General features: G+C 37.2%; 1 long non-coding RNA gene across 1 annotated transcript; it reads right to left on the reverse strand.

Moving 5' to 3' along the window:
- Nucleotides 1-3278, reverse strand: LOC141615111 (uncharacterized). Its single transcript, XR_012529631.1, has 4 exons — nucleotides 3114-3278; nucleotides 2943-3013; nucleotides 1721-1807; nucleotides 1-300 (listed from the first exon to the last, which is right to left on the reverse strand). It is a non-coding gene; the product is annotated as an uncharacterized LOC141615111 (long non-coding RNA).
- Between the last annotated feature and the right edge of the window lie 9230 nt (nucleotides 3279-12508).

Below are 12508 nucleotides of genomic sequence, written 5' to 3' on the forward strand. Positions count from 1 at the left end.
TGTTTGTAATTGGTTCAACTAATTAAAACCTGTCATTTTTAAAACTTTTCTAAACCATTCACAAACATTTCCAGAAGGAGGATGCCAACACCTGCAAATGCTAACAGACTAATTTACATAACTATGCTAAAGCTGCGAGAATAAAGTGATACAAACCAAAGAAAAAGAGGGAGACATATATCCCTAAAATGTATGTGACACAAAAAGGGTTTAAGGGTCACAATGAAATAAAACCAGTCTAGGTCCCAAGGTTACTTTGCTCGCTAGCTCGTCCATGTACCCCATATATGCATCACCTACCTGTCATTCGCATTTTATACAAATACGAAAGCCACAGTCAGTGGGGAGTAACTCCGAGTTCTCCCAGCCACGAAATGTCATAATTAATATAACATGTAAACATAAGAATATGAATACGAATCACACAATGCCTTAGCATATAGATGCTAAACAATCGTGCTTATCATGTGAACAACAATATAACAACACATAGTCCTAGCATGTGAAAACTAGACCGACTCATACTACACTATCATGTGAATCACATAACATCCAGGAATCCAAACTCTATCAACCATAGCCGGCTTGCATCTCACCTTCTATGATTCATAGAATCACCATACAAGAAAGGGCAATATAACAAAGACAGGCATAAGTTCTTAGTCCCGTCAATAGTCACTTTGTAACTCAAGTCTATACCACGAGGTAGGGAAGGTAATCGAACCGGTATCTTGGCTCAGCGGTTACTATTAAGAAAACATGGCCAAGAGACAACACAACCCTAGCCTAAAATCTGCAGAGACCTAGACATGCGGATACACACCACCGCACCCAAGACTCACAACTTTTTTAAAACAAAGTGAAGTGAGTACCCTAAGGACACCACCGAAGGGTCGGCTAGTACTTAAGGCGACCCCATACTATCAAAATTAGTACACGAGGTCATGCCCCAACTTGGATAAACATCCACTAGTCAGGAACACAAAGGCTATCAAGCAGTGAACATATACTCGTCAGAGACTATAAAGACCTATCTATGATGAAGGCCGAAATACTCACCTAGGACCTAGTCACAGCTAGTCCCAGCTTAAATATTTTAGCCCACACCACCCAAGACTCACCACACAAGTCAAGTAAGACACCCACTTAACCTTAAGAGGGCAAAAAGTCCTACTTACCAATATAAATTCTAGCATTCTATCATGTGAAAGGCTTATAAGGTCTATTTACAGCATACAATCCCAACAGAATCCTCAATAAGTATTCAATACTAATTTATAATTCTAACAATAGTAACCATATTAAAGGCTTCAGGGGAAACTAGGGCCATTTCTACAATACAAGTCACTATTAAATTCAATAAGCTATACATGTGAACAAAAGCTTGATAAATGGCCTAAAACAAGTAAAAGGCCGATTATCTAAATCATTCAACCGAATTTTTACCCGCAACCCCACCTGCGGCGGTGCGGGTCAAATTGCGGCTGACCAATCACTCAATTAACTGACATCGCATCAGTCAAAGGGACTAAGGCTCAGTTTTCGGCACAATCAACAAAACATTACAATTATCACCATAAAATTCATTTGAGCCTATTATTTACAATTTCATTTTGTAAACGATCCTAACATTATTCATTCACCTAAACACTTATCAAACAACAGGCACACATTAACTACTAATGTGACATTAATTCGTCGAGTAACTCGGAATAGTTACCTTACGCTAGCAAAGAGACAAGTAAAAACTTGAGAAAGCTTCTAAAACCCCAAAATTACTCTTCATCTTCAACCCCATATGAGCCACCTAAAATAATTATGTGAAAGGACGATATTAACGAATTATCTTTATATAAAATATGAGACGTAAACTAATTTAATTATATTTTAAATAAACCAAACTAGCGTCTTAGCCAGGCCACTGCCTAGGCCACTGCCTAGGCCACGGCCAGGCCACTGCCTAGGCCACGGCCAGGCCACGGCCAGGCCACTGCCTAGGCCACGGCCAGGCCACGGCCAAAGCCACACGACTAGCTCTCGCTAGGTCATTGCTTTGCCCGGACGAGCCACGGCCAGGCTACACCCTCTCGTCCCGGCCGTCTTAGGACGGTTTCCTAGGCCAAACCACGACGGATACCACCCAAACAAAAGACCCAAACCCAACATGTACATGTACTTGAGACGTTAGCAAAGAGGTTGGTTCAAAATAACATAAAGAAACCCGTCAAAACAGCCCGCTAAAACTGCTCGACAAAACCCATTTTCACTATTAAAGAAGCTCATTTGTGACCGTCTTAAGACGAAATTTTAAGCATTAAAATGATAGTATTCAACCAATTAAATTACCCAACATAATCACCCACTTCACCATGAATCCAAAAGTACCAACTTTTCTCAAAATGGATAAATAAAACTTGTATAAAACCGTCTCAAACCAACACCACATGAACATTCAATTATGAAAATTTCCCCAAATTATGACCATACGAGTCTTAGTCAAAGAAATCGACAATTTAAACACAATACTAGAAATCCAAACTTATACTCCGTACCAAACATTACTAAATTTTTCTCTCTTAGTAAAAATTGAAACCCATATGACCATTTTTAATGTAATCGCCTCATTTAATCAACAATATAAGCTAAGTGTAAAGATAGTAATGAAAACTTACTAAAGTTATTAATATATTCCCTAACTAATTATATTATTAGGAAATTATTCCAGAAAATTTAAATACCATCTCCTTTACGATACTATACCTCTCGGTCCATCCTTACTCCAGCCCATAATAAATTTTCCGATTCAACGAATAACACACAAAATTAACATGTAAACATCCAATTCAAACAGATTATTCCATATGTAATAAATATGAGCAAGTAAAATTAACAGCAAGTATTCACATGCAACAATCAACCATTAAAAGAAAGTGTTAATTTACCCACAATCACCCTTCACAGCTGGGAGTAAAACAGTCCCTAAAGCTTGAGTCTCCCACCGGGTCTTCGAAACCTTTATCAAGGAGCAAGAAAAAGAAAGGATTGAGGCAAAAATCGAAACTTTTATAAGACGGCGAAAAAACGAAACCGTCACAAAAATAAGACTTTATTACCTTGAAAGATGAAGGAGGAAGTAAGGAGGAGGATGGTACAAAAATTACGGAATTTGGTTGAGAATGGAGGCGGGATCTGGGGTTTGAATGATCGGAAAATAGTGTACGGAGGAACTGTTGATTGTTGTTGCTGTTGTCGTCCGCGGAAGGAAGAAAAGAAATGAAGGGGTGTGGGGACGTGGGATAATAATAATAATAATAATAATAATAATAATAATAATAATAATAATAATAAATGACGAGCTTGCTTGCCTGCTATATATTATACGTACGTTACTTCATCGTTAAGTAATTTCGTTCGTTTTTAAAACCGTCTCGAGTTAATAAAAATCGGTTTTTAGTAAAAGTTTCAGTAATAAAACGGAATTAATAATAAATAAATTTAATGAGTGAAAATAAAATAAACTCAGCTAGTTAACGGAAATAATACGATATCAGCTTGAATCGGAATTATTAGCGATTTTTACGAAACTAACGGATATTAATAAAAATTGCTAATTTAGTGAAATAAGTTCAAAATAGCTAATTGGACGGTTTTGTTCCCAAAATCCATCTCGGGTTTACTTAAAACAACTTTCATAAGAACTCGTAAAGAAACGGAAATTATTAAATAAATAAACTCGGACTAATTTTAAATAAACTTATTAATGATTATTAAAATTAACGTATCGAATTATGATGAAATTAATTAATTAGCTAAGCATATATATATAAATCGTTAAATGATGTAATTAAATTCAAAATAGCAATTAAAAGAATTTTATCCAACTTAATAAAATACGGGGTGTTACATTTTTTTTTTCAGGAATTAAATTTTGGGAGATTTCACTTTTTTTTTTTTTTTTTTTGAAGAAAAATAGAGACGAAGCTTAGAAGCTTTCTCCGCATCCAACTTGTGACAAGTTTGATGAGTTAACGATGAAGCCTTGGTGCTTGAGAGCTTTCTCCAACCTTCATCATTTGACTTTACGATAAATCTCGGTACTTAGAAGCTTTACCCGAATTTGCATGTCTCGATCTTTAATTATCCGATGAAATTTATGGTGCTTGCTAGCTTTCTCCATTTTTCTCATCATTTGAGTTGACGGAATACCCTTAGTGCTTAGAAGCTTTCTCTACGACATCGCCTATCTTTAAATCGTTTTGACGAAAACTTATGGCTTTTGAGCTTTCTCTAAATTTGCGTCGTATTGACTCTTTGAAGACTCTTGGTGCTTGAAGCTTTCTCCGAGCCTTCGAAATTGCATATCAGGAAGGAATCAATGACAATTTGGTAATTGACGTCTAAACAATTCCCCCAAGATACGAACTTTTATTTTTCTTTTTAGGTCTGGCTGGACTCGAGTAAGACTCAAGCTGCTTACGTACTCGTAAAAATGAAAAATCATTTCACGAGATCAAGCCAACGTAGTTCATGTATTTTTTTTTGAGGTTACTGTTTGAAATGGCTTTTTTTTTTTATGTGTAGTTTAGGCTCGTGCTTAGGAGCTTTTTTTTTTTGGAGTTTCACGGAGTAAGCCGCTTATTTGCCCCCATTTATTTTGTTTGGAGGAACAACCACGATTGCGCGATTCATCGAAGTAACAATTCTCTTGAATCCTCCATTTTGTTTGCTTCTATTGGCGGAAGAGATACCTCTCATGACTTGTTATTGTGATCTCCATGTCATGAGCTCGAGTCGCCAATTCTTGAAATGTCCTTGGTTTATTTCCTTGAAGAATATAAACCAAGTCCAAATTCATACCTTGGATGCACATCTCCAATGCTGAAAATTCCGAGAGACGATCCTTGCATTGTAAGCTTAGTGCTCGCCAGCGGTTTATGAAGTAAATGACGGACTCTTCTTCCTCTTTCTTGGCGTTAGTTAGTTCAACCATGCTAATAACTCGACGGGTGCAGTAGAAGCGGTTTAAATACTCTTCTTCCATTTGCTTCCAACTGTCGATGGATTGGTGGGCCAAATCGGTGTACCAGTCGAACGCCTTTCCTTTGAGGCTGCGGACGAATTGCTTCACCAGAAGATCACCATCGGTGCCTGCATTGTTACATGTTTCGACAAAGTGGGCAACATGCTGTTTTGGGTCGCCTTTTCCGTCGAATTGCTGAAACTTTGGCGGCTTATATCCGAGAGGCATCTTCAATCTATCAACCCTCCTAGTATATGGTTTCATGTAGAGGTGATTGTCTTTTGGACTTCCGCTGAACTTTTCTTTGACGAGTCGTTCGATCACCTCTTGGATTTGTTGGGCGGAAAGAGAGTTAATATTTGGATTGCTATCATCATCATACACGGAGTCGTCATCATGCTTCGATTTTTCACTCTCATCGCTTACCTTTGAATTGTCGGAGTTTTCATCGATCAGTCGCTTCTCCAACTTTTTTTTGAGAGTGGCAATTTGAGCATCTTTCTCTTGACGTTCTTTCTGGAGTTGTTTGACGATAGTCTTTATTTTCGCCAGTTCTTCATCAAAAGATAACGCTCCAATCACTATCACAGAAGCAACGGTGTCGGTTCGAGTCGCCGAGGGCACTTCAACACTTCTTGTGTTCGTATCGGTGAGTAGATCGCCGAAGTTGTCACCAAGGGTGATGGATCTTTCGACATCTGAATCGTATATGGAGTGTCTATCAACTTTTTGGCAGAATTCTTTACTGAAGCCATTGAGATGAGTTTAACGACTTTGATGTGGAGAAAGAGATGTACGGTAGAGATGGTCCCACCGAGCGTGCCAAATTTGTATACACAAATTTGTGAAAATTTGAAAATAATTAACAAACACAAAAATGGTAACAAAATAATTTTATTAGATTTAAATGTTTTGGGTACAATCTCAAATTTAATCCGCTGATTCGATCTCCACTAAACTTGAATGACGATGTTTTAAGGAGGGTCGCGATGACTTTAATTCTCCTTTGACGAGATATTGTCTTCTTCACCTCTGACTGCACGATTTCGAGTGCTTAACGTCGAGATTTGAAGAGATGAACGATTTGATGGAGGAGGGTCGCTTGACTTGATCTCCGTAGACGATTTGATTTGATGGAGGGTCGTTGGACTTGCTCTCCTTTGATGATTTGACTCCTTGGTGACGGCGATGATGGCACGAGATTTGAAGTGCTTCGAGGTCGATCCTTGGAGACGATACTTTAATCTTCTTTCTTCATAGAACTTAGAAGGATTTGATTTGTAGATAGAATGAATTCTTTAGTCTTCACCTTTCTCCTCTATTTTGTTTCCATCCTTGTAAAATGACGAGGAAAAGAGCCTCTTAAAACCTAAGCTTTGGTGGGCTTGAACTTGGTAGTCATTTCGGTCCATTTTAGTGTCCGGAACACGTTTAGGTGGATTTGACCCATTTTGTCGGGTTTTACCATTTTAATGAATCGGACTTGGACTTCAATAATCAAAATGAACTATTTTAATTATATTTCATCCTAATTAATTATATAAATTTTACCAAGTATTTGATGGGTCAACGTTTCGACTTTGACATTCGACGTGGCACTTATACAAATTTTACGTGCCTACAATAATAATAATAATAATAATAATAATAATAATAATAACAATAATAATAGTACTAGTAATAGTACTAGTAATAGTACTAGTACTAGTACTAGTACTAGTACTAGTACTAGTAATAGTAATAGTAATAGTAATAGTAATAATATTAATATTAATATTAATATTCTAGGAAAGTGCGGAATTAGGAAACTAATTAGCGTGTGTCCTTCTCACCGAGTTCGACTTTGCGCACCGAATTTTAAACAGCTGTCATTTTTTCATTACCTATCGGAATTAAGCTTGTGACCATGCGTTGGAAAGCTAAGACGATAAGCTTTCACCTCTAATTTGAATTACCATCATCGGAGTTCTAGAACTCTAGATATGACCGTTTGAAAATGCCACTAAAACAAGACATCATATTTCCAAGTTTGACACATTTGTTCAAGTTCCGTATTAGTCTTTCATAATCTACCATGTACTTAGACATACACTAAGGATCCTATAACCTTAAAATATGAGGGGTATTACAGTTACCCATACCCAGCCCGTACCTATCGGGTATGGCTACATTTATGAAAATTTCAAACACAGACGGGTACAAGTCGGTATGACCACGACATGGAAAAAGACAGGCTGGGTACGTGTTCAATAGGACCCTGGCCATACCCTGCTAATTATCATCCTTATTTCTCACGACTACCATACTTTATACGTGATATCATAGGTATAAAGGTCTTTTGTACTTTAGAATTTACCCTATTTCCTCTAAAATGTTTTATGAAAGATAACTAAATGACAAAGTACAAAGTCATGTGTGAATATGTTTTTGAAAGCAAAAAAGTGGTTACCTTTTGATACAAACAAAAGAGGTGGCAAGCTAACAAATTCGTAAGTCCTAAGACGACAAATTAAAACCTCCATCAAATCCCTGGAGTGCATTTCCTCGCTATTTGGTTCTATTTAAATATTAATCAAAGTGATCTGATAAGTAAAAAGAATGGAGAATGAATTTAAATCATCATTCAAAGATAGCCTATAATAGATATTAAGCTTCAAATAAAATTACAAAAAAACGCTAATAATGTAAGAAAAAAGAGCAATTGTACAGAATTGTAAATCATATACGTAAAAGACAAGCAAATAAATCTTGCAAAAGTCACATGTTATTTCATAGGGTAGACTTAACATCCATCAAAATGTTTAGAGTTCATGTTCCATGCATAATAAAAATTATTCATATTATTGTTTATTTTTCTCTCTCTTAAACATCCTCCCTTTTAAATTTCTTTTTTCATAACTAGAAACAAAATCATCTATCCTTTAAAATAAATCACTCTAATTTATATTAAGGGTTTATTTTCTTTTATTTAAAATCGAAAATTGATTAGTGTCGCCTCTAAGTTGGCGTGCGATGTAACACCCCCACACACCAAAGTGTCTTACCAAGACCACCCTAGCACATGGGAATTCTACCATCTCGGTTGCCCGAGGTAAAGTATATCCAGGGGCGGATCCAGGAAATAAAACTTGGTTGGGCTAATTTGAACTTATGGAAATTAAAAGGTCAGATAAACATTATGACCCATTCTTTTCATTATGCCGAAAATTTTACAAGGGACTAAGGCAGTGAAGGGACTAATGAGCCTAAATGTGCTCTACATCTTCGCTCAAAACTTTTTATTTGATCCCTATAGTTACCCTATTAGTACGTAACGTTCATCTATGATCACCTTGCAAAGGACACGCTAGTTTCGAGAAAACTTATTGACACGCACAATTTCATTTTCAAGATCGGTTTAAGTTAAGACGGTACTTACAATCAATTTAAATAAGGCATACTGATTAACATATCCACTACTAGTCAACCATAAACATGAATTTCACTAGAGTAATTAACCATCGACTTGAAATAATGACCAACCTCAATTCTTCGTCAAAAAGTATAAATGTTGTAATTAGTAAATACTCACTTATTTAATGTGAGACGGACTCTTACAGACTTACTCATCAATAATCACTTTTGAAAATTAATCTAATACTCTTTTCATCCTAATCAATATTTATCTATGTTTGAAATATTCATCACAAAAAAAGTCAAATAAATAACTATTAACTAGAACGTAGGAAATTAAAAGAAGCTTTGATTTGGACCGAAATATATACACAATTCTATATTTAAGAAAATTGAAAGAAGAAAATAATAATTTAAAAATAACGAAAGAGAAAAACATGGGACAAAGTTGGTGTAAATGAAGATAAAAATTAGAAAATGAAAAAAATGTCACTGTGAAGGTTTGAACCTGGCAAGGCGCAGAACTACAAACTACTACGGAGTACAATACAGCAATAACCACCAGACCAATCAAATTGTTATGTATCATATTGGAAGCATTAGTATATATTTTATTTTCAGAAACTGGTTGGGCTTGAGCCCAGGTAGCCCACTACCTGAATCCGCCCCTGAGTATATCACAAGTGACCATAAACGAACATCATTTAAAGTTCAACTGTTTAACACTATACGACTGTCAAACCAAAACCAAAACTAAAACAACTGTTCCAGCGGAAGAGTAAAGACTCCAAAACGAGTGATGACTCCATCCCATCTAGATCCCGCGAGCTATCCAAATGCACACTTGCTAATCCCCCAAATGGATCACCATAGTTTTCAAAACATTTAAACGGGGTTAGTCAACTTAATAATCAAGATAAGAAATAAACAATACGCATCCAATCAATCCAAACACATTCCTCAAAACACCAGTTCATCACCAATCACCTGACTACATACTAAAGTGTGAAGCCCTTCCAGAATACTCATCGCAATAGATATTCCACACCGCCAGTAGGGACCGCAGCCTTGCCACCTAAGCCCCGCTCAAAACCGTAGAGCGAATAACCTATGACCATTAATGTGCACATCCCCCTTGTGACGGGAATAACAAGGGGCGGAACAAGGGCGTAAAGCCACTCCCACAAGTGACTCCACTCTGCCGAGGGCGCACCTTGTGAACCACAGAAAAATACAACCAAAACCACAATACCAATATCAACATGCCAATTTCAATTAACGATAACAGTAATCATGCCAACAAAAGAATCATGTCACCTTATACTTATTTACACAGCCAACTGAGTAGGGAAACCCTACCTAAGAAGGAATCACAAACAATCAATGCAACGGATCAAAAAGGCTCCTCTACGAAATCGCCTCCTATAAACAATAATCACATAATTATGACCTACCACATAATACTCCCAAAAACCCCCCAAATCACCCAATTAGGGTTTAATCACCATTAACTATTAGACATAAAAACAATATAGAAATATTACCCACAAGATGACGATCACAAAGGTATGACGATCTCATAAATCTGACAACCCTAGTCTTGATTTGTGATGTGACTCCTATTTACGCACATTTAGTCCCCTAACTAGTCTAACTCCTATGCTTTTTAGTGTATATTAGGGTCGTTTCTTGTCTTTAGCCTCTTATTATACATATTCTATGAGGTTTGGTGTCCTTTTTAGAAGAGGAGCACTTACCTTGCCCAAACGGAATGAAACGGAGCTAAATTGATAACATCCAACGACCAAGCATCAAAGAGAGGACCAAGGCAAAAGGCCGTAGTTCAATAATCAAGTTTTTGGGTAATGAAGGACAATTCCCACGACCCACGAAGGATCCCCACGGATTGGAATGAAGCTATTACAAGAGAAAATTTCTTGGAACCAAACCAAGACTTGCATATTTGGCTCTGAAAATATGCTAGATGAAACGGTGTCGAAAAATCAAGTGTTCTACGCTTTTGAATCACTCCAATAGATGTCCGGTTGGGGACGGGACGCCCGACCTGAGCAGAGGTCGCCCGGATTGTTGGGCAGGAAGAGTCTTCGCAATGGGGAGTCGTGGGGCTTCTTAAGGACTTGTAAGGCACTAATCTTCATCTTAAGGATATAATCGTCATTTAAACTCTTAGTTAACCTAATCCTTGTACTACTATATATACCCCTCTTGTATTTAGAGAAGATCAAGTCCTCTAAGTTGGGATTAAGTTCCCTTAGATTAGATTAGGAGTAGATTAGAGTAGACTAGTCTTTAATCATTCCACAAAATTGCACTTTAATCTTTCCTCAATAATTTCTCCTACAATCTTAGATTTAGCTTGGTACTTGAAGAATTCTTGGGTTTGTATTGGGGATTTGACAACTCTCCACCATTAATCAAAGAGTTTCTTCCATTGTTCCTCCATTTTCTTTGTTCAATTCAAGTTGTTTACATTTGGATCTCTTGGGTATATATTTGAAGACTATGTGACAAGTCTCCATCTTTATTCAAGGATTCTTCTTTATTTATGTTCATCTTTACTCTCCAAGTTGGATACATTCTTAATCCCCTTTTATTTACTTGTTGATCTCTTGCTTATTATTTTGCTTAATCATCATGTTCACTTGTGTTGTGACGTTCGACACCATTGCTAGCATAATAATCAAGATGAGTAGTGAGTAGTTTCCTAGCTAGGGATTAGTGGTGGATTAGGGGAGTTAATCATGGGGAAGATTTATGCTTAATGAGTTCATATGAATGCTTGCTTATTGTTTTCCAACTTATGCACATGTCGTGTTTGATGAAATGCTTGATTGAAAACCTAGCATGTTTCTCTTATCCTTTCAACAAGACTTGTAAGATATAAACCAACTTAAGGCTTGTTAGACCATGCATATAGTTGATTAGGAAGAATTAAGTCGATTGTAGGTGTTGTAATGTCTTGACCGACTCGGCTCCGGCACCCAAACCTTCCTAGGACTCATTTTTGTTATCCCACCATGAGTAGGAAAAACCAAGTCGACTTGTAGGTGTTGTAAAGTCTTGACCGACCCGGCTCCGAGACCTAAGCTTCCCCTAAAAATTATAAGAGGTACACTAAATTGATTCCAACAATAATAATTGCTTGCATCTATATGATTTATTTATGCTATTTCACCATGATTCCCCTATGATCCCATGACACCCTAGTATTGTTAATCATTTATTTACCCTTCCATTTCTATTTACTTGCCTTGTTCTTTGATTGTTTACATTTTCTTGTTATAGTTTAGCACACAACTCCTGTCACACCCCCATACTCCAAGTGCCTTACCAGGACCAATTAAATCATGAAAATCCTACCATCTCGGTTACCCGAGGCAATGTATATCAAATAGACCATTAAAGAACGTACTTTAATAAATAAGTTTAAGTGATTACATAACAAAACCAATTGTAGGGTAAAGTACAACTGTTCTACAACCAAACTACGGCTGAAGTAAAAAAAGTATAAAGACAACACAGCGGAATACTACTATCAGACTCGTGGCAACTCATCCCCAGCTAATCCGGCACGCATCCATAGTATACCTGCTAGACAACTGCTCACCACCCCCGAATGGATCACCACGGTTTTTAAAACATTTAAACGGGGTCAATACTGATTACACAAAACAAACATCTGCAATAAAACAACATTACAAACAAAACCAATCCACCAACTCCGTCACATCACCACACACCTGACTACACACTAAAGTGTTTAGTCCTGCCAGAATACTCATCGCAACAAGTATTCCACACCGCAAGTGGGGGCCGCATCCGTTCCCACCTAAGCCCCGCTCATCTCATCCGAGCGATAAACCCATGTTCCTTAATGTGCACATCCCCTCTGTGACGGGTTCCACAGAGGGCGAATCAAGGGCGTGAAGCCACTCCCGCAAGTGACTCCACTCAGTCAGGGACGCATTCCGAGAACCACAGACAGTTATACAACAATCACCTTATACAATCACAATCACCAAATACCAATTCCTTTATAATAATCAATCAACAACAATAAAACAATCACCAACA

Source organism: Silene latifolia, chromosome 11 (assembly GCF_048544455.1).
Source record: "Silene latifolia isolate original U9 population chromosome 11, ASM4854445v1, whole genome shotgun sequence".
NCBI classification, from domain to species: domain Eukaryota; kingdom Viridiplantae; phylum Streptophyta; class Magnoliopsida; order Caryophyllales; family Caryophyllaceae; genus Silene; species Silene latifolia.